Source organism: Drosophila subpulchrella, chromosome 2R (genome assembly GCF_014743375.2).
Source record: "Drosophila subpulchrella strain 33 F10 #4 breed RU33 chromosome 2R, RU_Dsub_v1.1 Primary Assembly, whole genome shotgun sequence".
In the NCBI taxonomy this organism is placed as follows: domain Eukaryota; kingdom Metazoa; phylum Arthropoda; class Insecta; order Diptera; family Drosophilidae; genus Drosophila; species Drosophila subpulchrella.
The window spans coordinates 21,223,895-21,238,365 of NC_050611.1; the positions used below are offsets into that span (position 1 = coordinate 21,223,895).

Sequence of the window (14,471 nt, forward strand, 5' to 3'; positions counted from 1 at the left end):
TTGCTTGCAAACTAAGACTAAAATAAGAACTTATATTACTAGGTTTCAGGAACAAATATTATAAAATAATAAGCTATGTTATAACCTAAATACTGTTTCTAACATGCTCTTAAAAATGTATAACAGAGTTAGAATCAATCAGAAACAGTTTAACATTTCTTAATACTTTATATATAATTTATTTAATCATCTTAATGATATGTATTATATAGCTTCGTATACCCGAAAAGGGCAAAACCTCTTGAAATTGCAGCGAAACCGAAGTTCCCAAAAGCTCGCTCTCCCTTCGCAGGACTCGCATTCTCTTTCGCGTTCCTGCTCTCAGTTGCAAAACAGCTGCTTGTCCTGTGGCATAATTCCGCTTTTGTTGTCCTTTATTATTGTTGTGGCAGCTGCTAAATTTTGGTTTATCCCCCACATTTTTTTAACCACAAGAGTTACCTCTGAGTTGTAATCCGTTTACCATACAAGGCCCCAATTTGTTGCCTACTTTTGTGGGCTGTGCAAGGTGCAGTGAAGTCAAGTGGTCAACAATTTATTTCCAAAAAGTTTGTAACGAAGCCAATTTAAAGAATTACATGAACAGTTTTTTTTTTTAAATTTTTTTTTAATATAATATTGTATTAAATTTACATATTAAAATTAAAAAAGGCGCAAAGCTGCAGCTGCATCAACCAGAAAGGCAGCTGTCGAAAGCTTGTGTTTTATAAGGAAAAGCTCTCATGGAAAAGCTTTTGTAATGCAGTTTTAGAGCGCAAACTATGAGATATTTGAATTCTATAATTCGAGACAATAATGTGGAAAAATGTGATAAGCTGAAGTTATCAGTGGCTTAAGGTAAGTCAGGAAAAACCTCATTATTGTGTTGGAAAATTCTCTTGAAAGAAATTATGAAAAACTCTTTCACCCCAAACGTGCTTGAACTCTATTCGGAGGGGATTAGACCTCAAGTTGCATTAAAACTAAATTTGCTATTATTATAAGCATGCTTTTTATGCAATTCTTGGATGTGGAAAACCACAGTATTGAACCTACTTTATTGAAAAGTGATTGCATTTGAAAGTGCCGTACAATATATGCCAAAATGTTCTAGAACATTCTCGTATTGAATCCATATATCAAATATGATTATTTGATGACCTTTCTGCCCCCAATGCTGATGTTGCCACACTCGTATCTGCAGCAAATTAGCATTTGTTCAGCCAACAACGAGAATGCTGCTCCTTGGTGGCCGTAAACAAAATGTTGCAGCATTTAGAGCGCAAATAAAAATGGCAGCGAGGAAAACAAGTTCTCCTTTCCTTGGCCCTCCTTGGCACTGGGTTCACATTCTCAGATATTGCATAAATAATTTATGTAGTTATTTTTGTCTTTTGCCCTTCGCTGGGTTCCTTCCACAAATAGTTTCTCGAATGCGGATTCAATTTGCCAGGACCAAAGGTGGTGGCTTGTTTGGCCCTTCTCTTTCGAGAAGCAGAAAATGCATATTTAAATCAAATAAAATTCCTCAGCTCGGAATTAAATGTTTAAAAATTTAAAAACTGACTTTCGCTGACTGGCACCCTCTTGCCAGCCATCATCTCACCTTGCCACCTGGCCACGCCTCGGGGAGTCGTTAATTTTTATCACATCTCCTTGATCCTGGCTCCTTGGCACTCTGTTTCTGTTTCTGACTGCATTCCACTCCGAAAAATGCATTGAGCACAGGGGGCAGGTGTCTGCCCATTTCCTCGAGACGGCATTTCTTATTAAAGCCAAAAGGTCCTCCCAAAAGGACACAAAAAGGAAACCCTGGATGCCGCAATGGTTAGAAAATGCAGTGGAAATTGGGTGAAGAGTGAGCTAGGCAGAGTTTTCAAATTTTACCCTAACGAATTTTGTTGGCATGTAATTACTTATAACCAAAAAGTCATTTAAAATTTAAGAGGCTTACCAAATAAATACAAGAACCTGGAAAACATTTTAATTTATTTGCCTAACTTTATTTAAATGATTTGCTTATCTTGGAAATGTTCTTTAAAATTGTCTACAGAATGGAAAAAACTGTCAGGATCAACGTAATATTGAACAATGTTAAATAGACATTGAAAAATGCAGTTTTTCTTTCACAGTTCGTATAAATATTTTGTTCAGTGTTTAGGTTTCAAGAGACTTTTATATTATTTTAAAGTTGGCCTAAGCACTCCAAGTGTCGTAGCTACCCATTTTGGTAAGGGTAGGTTTCGCATTGAGACGCGACATGCATAGCTAATGACCGAATCTTCGCCGTCTCTCTCTGTGGCTGTCGGAAAAGTAATAAAGCGTGGCCAACAAAGCGGACTCAAAGCGAAATTCGTCAGCAAAAGTAATGGAAATTGAAGGCATGCCCCAAAACGGGGGCTGCAGCCTCACAAAAAGCGAAGCGGAAACGGAAACCGCAAGCGGGTAAAAGACAAAAATGGCTGCCCGTCTATCCGGACTGGTTTGCTCTCCCCCTTAACTATCCGATGATTATGAATACGGTGGGGAACTGACCGCAGGCTGCAGTCTGTTAAGATCCGGGGGTCGTCGGCCCCTTTCGAGTCCCGTGTCGCATATGTAAGCAGGCCACGTTGCAGTTCTTTGTTGTAAATTGGCAAATATGCAAATCAGACCCAGACGATCAACAGGAGACAGGAGGTCCTCCAGTACCACCTCATCGTCATCATCGGGAGCAGCTAGCTTTGGGACTTCCTGGTGCCCAGTCTCCCGATTTCGGTTTAGATTTGTGGCCAGTTGTGGTGGTGGTGGGGCGCGTGACCTGGAAGCGGAGTTCTTGGCCAGCCAACGGCTATAAAAAAATAAAAACTGACAGCCACTTGAAGGCCAAAAGTTGGCCAAAAGCTTTTCCCTCTCGCTAATCGCTGGCATTTCAAACGTAATCCTAATTGGCCAAAGTCGGCGACGAAAGGCTGGAGTGCTAAAAGTTAGCGTTGGCATTTTTTTTAATGATTCGCAAATCCGCCTCTAAAGATGTAATAAATTTTGGGTTGAGCTCGAGGACCAAAAACACTTGAAATAAAATATAGCTGGTTGACACTGATCAGCAAAGTTGGATGGGAAATCTTATGGATTTGGTTTGTAGAAAATATGTTACATATGTGGTTTAAACAATAAATAAAAATATCTGAAAAACAAAATGTATCTATTTTTCCCTTCCTTAATCGAACAATAGTGGATAAAGTTAATAAAATAATATTTCTATGGTTACAAATTTAATATAAATTGGTATATACCAAATCCTAAACCAGTGTAAGAATATCCTAAAACAAGCTCAGCACTCTTGGGAAAAGGAAGTCAAACCCGCTGGCTGGAGAAAAGCACAGGCCGCTGCAAAAGTTGTAAAAATATATAAAAATTAAAAAGTTGTAGCCCAAAAACGTCGGCACCATTTCCAGACAGCGAAACCAGAGGCCACAGCAAAACTCGGCAGCAACCCAAATGAAATGGGAATGGGAACCAGAACCAGAACCAGTCCAAAACGAGAACGAGACCGAAACCAATAAAGCAAAACAAATCCACTTAAATGTGCCAAGTGACGACGGCCACAGCGAAAAAAGGCTAAGAGCTGGGGCACCGGCCAAAGTGACAAAGTTAAATTCGAAACTCATAAATTGGCTTATCCACTTAACTGTTAACGGGTTCTCTCTGGCCAGGACCAAGTTTCGTTGCCAAAAAAAAGAAGCCGAAAAACATGGTAGATGTAAAAACCGTTGGCTAATAATGGCAACGGCCCAAAAAACGACACTCGCATCGATCAGGCCAAAAACTCGGACTCCGACTCGACGACCGCTTCATTTGGCGGGGAAACTCAGCCCCTTTTCCCCCGCTGCGATTTTTCCGCCCAACTTTTCGCATCATACTTCAATCAGCGTTAGTCACTGCCGCCGCATGTCCTTCAACTTTGCCGGTGCATCCAGTTTGAGTCCTTGCCCCGAGAGCAGCAGCCATCCTGATGACTTTCTTGCGCTCGGTCGCCTTGTGAGTCACGGGTTTTTTGTTTATCCATCTTTTTCAGAAAGCTTGCAGGATTCAAGGCTCTCACACTCCATTTAATAAGATCTGAATCCTATATAAAATATTATTGATAAAAACAAAAATATTTGTTTAAGAATTATGGTTATTCAATACTTTTGTAAGAGATTACTTTCTTAAATAAGATATATTTGAAAAAAAGTATTCAAGGAAAATATCATAATTACAAGAAGCTATAAACATTCATACTCTGATTTTTATAATAATTAATTACCATTGTTATTGACAATATACTTTTTTAACAAAAAAATGAATTGAACAAATCTCTTCGATTTATTTTAAAGAACCCTTGAGTCAGCAAGGATGGCGACACATGCCGCACTTTTTACTTTGGCTGCCACTTGCAACAAATTGCAGCTCATTAGTTGGAAATATTGCTGGAAAAAGAATAAACGCTGAGACAAAAGCATAAAACAGAAATTGAAAGCGCAAGGAAATTTTCCGCTTTACATTGCAAATGTCTTGCAGTAAAAACAGTGGAGTAAATCCTAAAAAGACCAATTAGAAGGGGCCTACAATATTTTGGTACTTATAAAAATATATTATAAAAACGAGATTAAATCAATAAAACCTACACAAAACACTGAATTTCTGGAGGTCATAAATCCCCAAAACTCCAAGATGTTCCACTGTACAGGCAGCTGCAACTGATGCGAATTCCTTGCAAAAATTCCAGCAAGACGAGCGGCAAAGAGTTGTGCCAAAAGTTGCAATAAAAATAAAATACACCTGGCGCCATTCGCATGAAAAAGGACTTTAAGGTGGCCGCAGGGGGCGTGGTCGGCGGAAAAACACACAGATATATGCGCATGTTTGTGTGTGTGCTTGGCTGATGTGAATGAAATGTTTGCCTGTGGAAATGACCGCTCATAAACACACAGACACACACGCAAGGCGCATTTATGGCATAATTAATTAGAAATTATACGCGTTCTGCATGTGTAATTTGCATATTAGTCGACCAGCAGGCGCCGAAAGAGAAAGAAGACAGCTTTGCCGTGGCGGGAGCGAAAGAGACGGCGCTGGCATGGCACAAGCTGACGCTTCATTGCGGTCATAGAACATTCCATATTTACTCTCCAGGGGAAGTCCTGTGGGTCCTGTTCCCCCTGCTCACTGCTATCTTTATATGGTTCCCCTCCTGCTGCTGTCAGCAGTCAATTAAGAAGCATTTTTAAGCGACTTACCCATTGGTCTGTGCCGCCAGGGGGTATTTTAGGTATACAGTTCTCAAGCTCTATAAAAAGTGACAAAAAAAAGTACCCAAAAATGTTTCAAGTTTCAATACATTTGGTAAAAATGATAAGATTGAAGACTAAGTTGGGAACTTTTGATATTGGCTTTTTTCTTTCTTTTTGGGGCAATCAAATCATAGCAAAATGATATACATATGTAACCATTTCAATATGCTTAATTAATTAAATTTTAAGCAAAGAATTTTATGTTTTAGTTCAAAAAGACTAAATTATACAAGTGATAGATGTGTAATACAAGATGATAATAAAGTTAAATTATAACACTGATATTTATGAAAAGCCTTATGTTTCATGAAGGGTTAAGACTTTACAAATTTCTGCAAAAATGCTAATAGGAATCTCCCTCCACTAAAGTATGGAGACCAAATAGACGCATATCCTTCTCTTTCCTTTCCATTTTAATATATTTCACAGTGCGAGGGCTGAGTCCTCTATTAATGAAATCTTTGCGGATAATCTACGTAATTTCAGTTGCAGCCGAAATAGTCTGACAAGCAACTGAGGTCTTGTTTGGGTTCATTACTTTGCAGGTTTGCGGATTGTTCCTCTTAACAATCTGAAAATCCGCAATGCAATTTTCCAGTTGTTCGCTTCACTTCGCTCGTTTGGCTTCACTTCGTGGAATTGGGTTTGACGTTTTTCGCCAGAATTTAATGCCATTAAATGTTTGTGCTGATTTGGCAGAATCGGTTTCTATTATTCATAGATTATCCGCTGATAAATGTTCTTTGTTTTCCTCTGTTGTGTACTCTTTAAAGTGAAACAAATAAGTGACAAATGAAGGCAGCCGTAAAAGCAGGACTCTGTCTCCTTGGGGAAAAGACCTCTAAGTATTTTTTTATGGGGTTGAGGGTAAGTGAAGTTTATTTGATAGGCGCGTGTTTAATTTTCACCCCATGACACCTTTGGCTGTCGCCCCTCCGCTGTCCCATCTCATAACTTATTTAACCCGAATGGCCAAAAATAACATTTGTGCCTGGCATAAGCAAGTGCTTTAAAATGAAAGTCACCCGCCCATCTTGAAAATTCCTGCGGCGTATTTTTCCAGCCCAGAAACAACGAGTGGTAATAGCGAAAGAACTTGTTAATGGCCTTTGGTTACAACTGTCAAGGCACGTAGTTCAGTGGGTGGGAAAATTCGGGGGAAAACTTTTCAAGTACAATGGTCTCGCAAAAATACATTACGCGCCCACCTTGCCCAACTTTAGCCCTAATCAACAGAATTTCAACAGCCAATAAAGATCTCACCCATAAATAACTTTAAAATTACCATAAATAAGCAGAATCAGCTGAATTAAAAACTGAAAGATTATTTGACAAATATGGTAATTAATTGAAATTAAAACACCGAGCAGCATGAAGCAAAAATTATTTATTATTTCCCGCCAAAGTTGCTGCCAGCTGACTAAGTTAGCGCTGCGCTAATGATGATAAAGTGTGCCAGCGCCCCTCGCTTTTCCGACCCCTCCGACTTTCCACACCCTCTCACCTGGCCGAACGAGACAAAGTTTCAAGTTATCAAAATACGAAACCCACAAAAATTTACTAAGCCGGGGGTTAGGGTGGCAGAGAGCTGTGTCTAGACTGCTTACTTAATAATAATTTGCCAAACAGCAACAACTGCAAACGAACAAACAAGCCAGCACCAAAAGCATCTCATTTCGGGTGTTACTAGTAGGGGAAAACACTGAGAGAAAAGAGGACACAGGACTTATAAAAGATACCTCTAGGGGAGATTCAATAAAATATATTTTTATATCTATAACTATTAATTGTTCTACGGTACATGCAATTATTTCTCTTTAAAAATATACTCATCTTAAAAAATATATTACTTTAAAAAAAGTCTTAAATACAAAGGTTACATTTTGTAAAATATCTGATGATTATTTCAACATTTTTACTGATTCCTCTTTAAACGAAATACTTTGTTATTAATATTGTCCCTACAAAATCGGTCATTTATTTAATCATAATTTTCCTCAATGCAGCAAGAAAGGCAAACGTGGCGTATACGCAATATTTGCTGTAATTTACACCAGCTCAAGTCGCTGGCCAAGGAGGGGAAACGGCTGATATGGCACATGGCTAAAAGAGAGCATGTCTTGCATTTAAAAAATATGTACGTACGTATACACACCAACAGTGTCAGCCAATGTCACCATGTCTGTTTGTGTGGGTTACGACAAGTTGATCAAATGGCCACCGGATGTACGGCATAAAGATAGAAAGAAAGTCGGGGGAGGGGGAGGGGGAATGGCAAAACCAGACAACCGGAAGGCAGCTCAAAATACTTTGGCCCAGCTTTTGTCACATTTTTGCAGGTTTTGCATAAGCCCGGCCAATTTCCATCTGGATTACAATTCATTCCTTGTGGCTAAAGGCCAACTTTAAAGTGCGACCAAGGCGCCACCTAGCGGCGGCTAGCGAGCGCATTAGAATGCCAAGAAGTTTCCACCGACGTGTGCGAGTTTCCTCTCTTTTCCGCATTTCCCCGCTTTTTCCGCCCCTTTGCCGCCCACAAACTCCGGCCAAAGCAAAACCGGAAAAGATGATTAATTCAAAGTTATTAGAAACATGACTGAAATTTATAATGTCCAAAGATCAAGGAGATGGGGATGAAGGAACTTCAGCGAAAACCAACAGCAATGGAAAAAGGCGAGACTGAAAGAGAAGTATGCTATAGGAAACCAAATAAGTTCAGAACTCAAATTGGGTTCTCAGGTGCTGGTGAATAACTCCATTGGGTTGAAATAAATTTTTAAAATATTTTTTTCCCATATTTAAATATATTACATATTTTATTTATTAGCTCACACTCAATTCCTGGGTAACTTCACCTATTTAAATTGTAATAGTTAACTGCAAATAGAATTTAGAAATATAATTTGAAATTATTTTTACAAATAAGTCAATTAAATATGAGAAAAACTCCCACTGATCCAAGTTAACTCCAATATTTTCTATCCCTATAGAGATTACTTAAGCAATGTTTAATTTTAGCTTTATCAGGGGATAGCACCTTAGCCGCGAGGGTTTTAATTATTAATTGTTCTAGGATAGAACAAAGCATTTTGTTTTAGTTAGCCACTTAAGTAAACACTCTCACACACAGAAGGTGGAAAACCAGATGGAAATCAAGACAGAGAGAGAGAAAAACCGCAAAATGCGGTTGAGCTGCAGAACCATTAATTTGTTTGTTGCCTGTTTTAACCCCCCAACAGGTCACGAAATGTGGGAGGGGGAGGGGGGTTGGCTGGTATCCTTAGACAATTTGAAATTAATATTTAAATGGCTATGCAAATTCACTGGCAGCTGAAAATGAGCAAGTGCCTGTGGAAATTGCTGCGGTCGCCAAGGAAGGAAACTATTTTCAACTTCACTGAGCAGCAGCATTTTCGCGTCTTTTCCGTTTTCTTTTCCCCTCTATTTATTAGTTTTTTGTTTTTGATAAGCCAACCAGTCAAAATTTAAATGAATGCGGGGAATAAAAGCGAAAGGAAAGTGAATGGCATGGGGAAAAAAATTATAGAAAAGTTTTTATAACAATTAGAGATGCAGTTTCAGTAATAATTTATTATTCCCTAACGTTAAATAATAGTGGGGAAAAAACTCATATATAATATTTTTTTAAACTTAAAATTTATATTTTTATATGTTAAGTTATAAAATATTTATTGATTGGTAAAGCTAGTTATAAATTAAAATTAGAAATGTATATATTTTCCTACTTCGTTTTCAAAACATTAACATTAATATTTCAACATCAATATTATTCTTACGAAACCAGTCCAAAATTTCCCCTCTCTGAAAAGCGTGGAAATACTGGGAAGAGCTGGCTGAAAACCCACTCAGCCGCTTTCCACTCATCATGAGCTTTCTGCCGAGAGGTATGGTCGAAAAGAGATTTCCGAGAGCTTTGCTCTCCATCGAGTGTCATAACATCGGTTCGAGTGTTTGTTGTTGCTCACTTTGGGGTAAACAACATATGGCAAAATATGGAAACAGGCGGCTGAACCCAAATTGCTCAAATATTGATATTTGCATGGCCACAAGAAAAGGAAACTACGAGTTTGTCAACTGTGTTAAATGTGGGCAAATACAGCCAGAGCATATAAATTTTCAGCATTTTTGAGAAAATATTCGAGCAGTTATTGCATAAATATGGCTTTTATAAACAAGGCTGAGAGCTAAGAGCTATTTCACTTTCACTTGGGCATTTTCAGTGCTCTCTTACAGATTTTCCCACTCTTGAGTTGATTTTCTCGCTTTTCACTTCCTCGCTTTTGTTTCCTGGCTAACAGCTGTTGGCAACATTTGAGGAAATGTTGGCCCAACAGTGGCCTCCTTTTTGGCTCATTACTGAAAAAGCCGAGCTTCGGGCCATTGAGCTAGAACCAAGGGCCGCATTCGTGGCCAAGTTCGTTGAGTGCAAAGTGCAGTTCGCAGCAGCTGCGACGCCGGCGTCGAGTGCAACTATTGGCTTTGACCAGGCGGCCAAGTATCTTCGTATCCGCGATTCTTGGCAACTCGAAAATCGTATCTCGTAGCCTGCAACTCGGAACCAGCTGCCTGCAGCTCGCAACTCGCAACTCGAAGCTCGCAGTTCGCAATCCGCCCAAGAAGCGCACTTTGATTGCAAGTGCCGCCCGCTTGTGCCGCCGCTTCTGCGATATAGATTCCGATTTTGCCTTCAGTCTCCAGCCGACTTCCTCTACGTGCGGTTCTCAGTCGTCAGTCGATACTCGCCAGTCGCCAATCGCCAGAACTCGTAGAATTTAGTTCGCAGTTCGCAGTTGCAGTTCGCTCAGCTTCTCCCAGCTTCCGGGAGTTATCCTTCGCCACCGTCTCTGTAGAGCAGGTCCTTTCGCCTTTCAGTTGCGCGCGCGTTTTCCAGCTCGCGATCCTTTGGCCGATCGGAACTTTAACTCTGTGAACGGGAAAACCGTTAAGGAAAAGAAGCTCCTTTCAGTTTGGTGGACTTTCAGTGACACAAATAAAATAAAAACAGAAGCAGAAGTGGTGATAGCTCACAAAAGTTACAACTTTAAGCAGTTAATCAACAGTTTTACTATAAGACTCAATAAAAGGTATAGCAATTTTCACGAAACTTCGATCATTTTGGGTTGAACTCAATGTTCAATATAAGCTAGAGTAGTTCAAATATATTTTAGATCAGCTCGAATAAGATTTAATTTAAAGCAGTTTATAATTAGTTATCAATGATAGCTACAAATCATAAACAATGTTTTATGAAATTGGTTTAGATAAATGATACGGGTAACTTATTTCCCCTCTCGTTTATTTTCAACCCAAGAAAAGGATTTAATCCGGATTATCGCTAATGGCTGCCTATAAATTTTATAAAATCAAGAATTAATAAATTCTATAAAAACTTATCAATACGTTGAAAGATCTGATTTAAGACCCTTGCTAGCACTTCTATTATTTGTTAAGTATTTTTTATTTTCTTATAACTTAAGAACATCTTGTTCAATGATTAATTAGAGCTTAACTACATTTTTATTTCAGTAAAACAATTTTAAAGCATTGGATTTTCTTTTTTGTGTTATGTCAAAAATATATCTACTTGCCTTAAAAAAATAAAAAACGTGCTGTACTCCTTTTTAAGTTTTTAGAAAGGCACATTTTGCATTATGATTAACTTCAACGCTCTTAACATAATTTTGTTTAATTTAATATATGCATTCTTATAAATATTTTATGTAATTTTTTACCTCCTTATAATTTAAGCATATTTTATTGTGTGATTTACTAGAACTTGATTACATTTTTATTTTACTCAATAAAGCAATAAAAAAACTTGAAACTTTAACCTCATTTTGTTTGATTTTAAAGCATTGGAATTCCTTGTTTGGCTTTTTGGAAAGTTCAGCTGATTAGTTGCGTTGCTTTGAGCCAGCTAAATTTGCATTGGGCTGGCCTTTAATTTATTGGAAACTCGGGAACAAAGGAAGTTGTTGCCGATTCGTTGCCCTCTCAAAACAAATTTCAAACAAAGTTGCAGGACACCGCTCCCACCCACAACCTCATCATCATTATCATTGTCTTCATCATCAACTCCATCATTTCCATCATCATCTTCATCATCTTCATGGTCGTGGCGAGGGATTGTTGGTTGTATTTTGGTACCAAATATCGTAACCGAAACCACAACATTCGACGTCAATCAGCAAAGCAGATTTCAATAGCTGTCCCAGGGAGTCTCCAATCTCCAAGTTGCCTCCGAAGTTGTTGTTCCTGCGATGCAGTTGTTGTCGCACAACATTCGCATCGCCTTCGGCCAGCTGTTGGTGCAGCCCACAATTTTCCGGACCCCCTCCTCCAACCCCCGTCCCCCAGAAGCACTTTCCCCCGGTTTTCCCACCACTAGGGTTCTCATCCCGGCAGCTTCCAGCTGTGCCGAGCTGTTTCCGTTCATTGGCAAGAGTAGATTGGCCCATAAAGTTGCCAGTTGTAAGTTGCCAGTTCCAGTTTCGAATTGCTGGCTTCTTTACCCTGACGAAATAGATACGGAATGCGAACGTCTTGTAGAAGATTTAACTTAAACAATCAACACGATGCATATTCGGAATTTCCTCTGCTTATTCCATGTTTTATTAAAAAGTTTCATGGTTTTTAAAAGCAAAAATGACTGATCACCTGCATAATACCACAAAGCGTCCTGCCAATTTTCCACACGTACCACAGCCAATTTACACCTACCGTAGATTTCACATTTTAACAGCCTTCTGAACGTTACCAGTTAATTGACTAATTAATCTTGTTTTAAGAAATGTTATAAAACTAATGGATTGGATTTACGCCCTCTGCTGATGATTAAATCGTTTACTAAACTTTCGCCTACAATCTAGTTCCACGACTAGCAATCCCTTTCTATTGCCTTTCAAATTGTTCAGTTTAGTGCCGATTTTGTGTCCATAAATCTTCACATATTAATTGCGAATCCACACCTATACGGCACTTTGCATTTAAATTGTCGGCAGGCTCCTCAGTTTCGCAACTCACTCTTTTTTGCCTTGTTTGATAGTTTATCTTATATAAAATCTATCCTTGTTAGCCCATTTGTTTTTTTATGGCCTTAAGTCGTGTGCATTAAGTCGTAAATTAAGCCGGCTGACAAACTGACAGATGGTCCACGGCCAGTTGATAGGAGACCCGTCCGCCGTCTTTCGACCATTCATTAATTGCGGACACTAAAATGTTTACGGCAAGTGTCTCACATGTTGCTCGCAAATTTTGTGTTTGGCCTTTGGCGAGGCTTTAGTGTCGAATATCAAGTGATTTCAGAGTTTATCACGCGACTCGTTATTGTATCATAAACCCACAACGCCCCCTTTTCCAGTATGAGTTGGTAGGACGTGCAATGTGAGCCCCAGTGTGCGGTTTCCTTATGCGAAAGGTGAAATATGATTCCCCGTCTGGTGCCTAGAAAGTGGTAACACTTTTTTCCTCAGCTGAGTCCCAGAATGCCAAAGTGCAACCTAAAGTCGGGTTCGGGAAATGGTGGGCCATTGGCAATAAAGTTTCGGATTACTCGCAAAACATAGAAACTCTAACATACAACTTTCCACAGTAAAAAATTATAGCCCATAAAGTTGGTGTTTTCAAACAAAAATTTAAGTAAAATATAATTTCTTATAAATTGATTTATTTGTATGATCCTTTGAATAGTTAAATTCGCATAGATGGAAAATTTAATTCAATTTTATGACAGTAAAGGTGTCCAAGCCTTCAATAACTACGGATCTTTTAATGTTTATAGTTTTTTTTATATAATACAAAAATTTTAAGGGGCATGATGTAGGTAAAAGAGTTTTTTAAAAGGTTTATTGTATAAATATATATGCCAAATTTGAAAGTTTTTCCACAAGAAAAAAGTATTTAAGTCTCATATAACGTAAAACATTATAAAAAAGTTTTTCTTAAAAGTATAATATATATTTTTAGTTAAAGCAATTATGGTTTTATACCAAAAAGTTATAACTAGTCAGGGATTTGAAGAATATATAGGTTTAAAAAATGATTTTAGATGTAATGACTCCTTAACTATTTTTAATTTTTTTAGAGCTGTAAAAAATAGTTCATGGGCTTAAGGGACTTTAAAAAAGGCAAACTATTTAATTTAAGAAAAATTGTTTAGATTTACCCATGCTGTAATTATAAGATTACACCTCACCGTCACTGGTATTAGTGTAAATGACTCTTTTCCATTAAAGATTTGGGAAGCCTGAATAAATTGAGCGACTCGATAGCTGCCAGCAATTTGCATACGTTTTCTTTTCACTAAACTGAAATTATTAAATTGATTGCTTTGGGTATATGATATGCATGGTATTGAAGGATTATTCCGGGACTTTTAGCCCCGTCATCGAGTCGCTCTCGGCAGTTCCTGCCCGTCGAGACCGCGACTTTCGACTCTCGATTCCCGCTAATCGACGGGCGGTAACCGAGACATTTGGGCCGAATGTATAACTGCCAATCTGTCAACGTGTTTACCGACTCGAAACTGCAACCGAAACTGCTGCGGTGAAGCAGCTAATAGGGAAATAATTAATTTCCCACTTTGATGTGTGTTATGCATTTTGAGCCGGGCTGGCAATTAATTCGGCAGTCGCTCGTCGGCTTTTGGGCTGGAAAAGCGGGTTTGCCTTTGTGCCTGCATCACTGCTCCACTTCCACTTCCATTTCCATTCCCATTTCCTTATTCTTTTCGGTTTCTCCAAATGGCCTACTTTCCGAACTCATCTGGTGCATCTCACTTCTTACTTGCAGCTTCCTTTTGCGTTCCGCCGACTCTCGTCTGTCCCTTCAATTGCCCAGGTAAGTCGAACAAAAGTCTCTGATTAGTAGACCATTCAATGGGAAAGCTAAAAAGCGAAAGAGAAAATTGAAGTGGGAAATGGGCTCGAGGGGGAATTGCAGTGCACTATGTGCTTCTATGATAAATGATTTGCGATTTGTGTGCACTCGCTCGAGTTTTATAGACGTTTCATTACCAGTTCCCCGCCAACAATTCCCGTTGGCGCATCGTAAAAAAATGATTCCGACTGCAACGCAGAATCAAATCAAACTGCATGGAAAATTGCCATGAAAGGGGGCGGATTTTCCGGCTGAAGGGCGGGCATTTGCGTGGATTTT

At 38.9% G+C, this 14,471-nt stretch overlaps 1 protein-coding gene across 2 annotated transcripts in view; it reads left to right on the top strand.

Moving 5' to 3' along the window:
* Nucleotides 1-420: 420 nt before the first annotated feature.
* LOC119549356 (protein muscleblind) overlaps nucleotides 421-14,471 on the top strand; it is a 183,194-nt gene continuing 169,143 nt past the window's right edge. Inside the window, exons 1-3 of one of the 2 annotated variants that reach the window (XM_037857347.1) lie at nucleotides 421-548; nucleotides 652-837; nucleotides 14,106-14,153. The gene's annotated coding sequence lies outside the window, so the exon portion shown is untranslated. Of the gene's footprint in view, nucleotides 549-651; nucleotides 838-10,105; nucleotides 10,400-14,105; nucleotides 14,154-14,471 lie in introns of those variants that run through there. The other variant, XM_037857346.1, reaches the window with a different exon arrangement.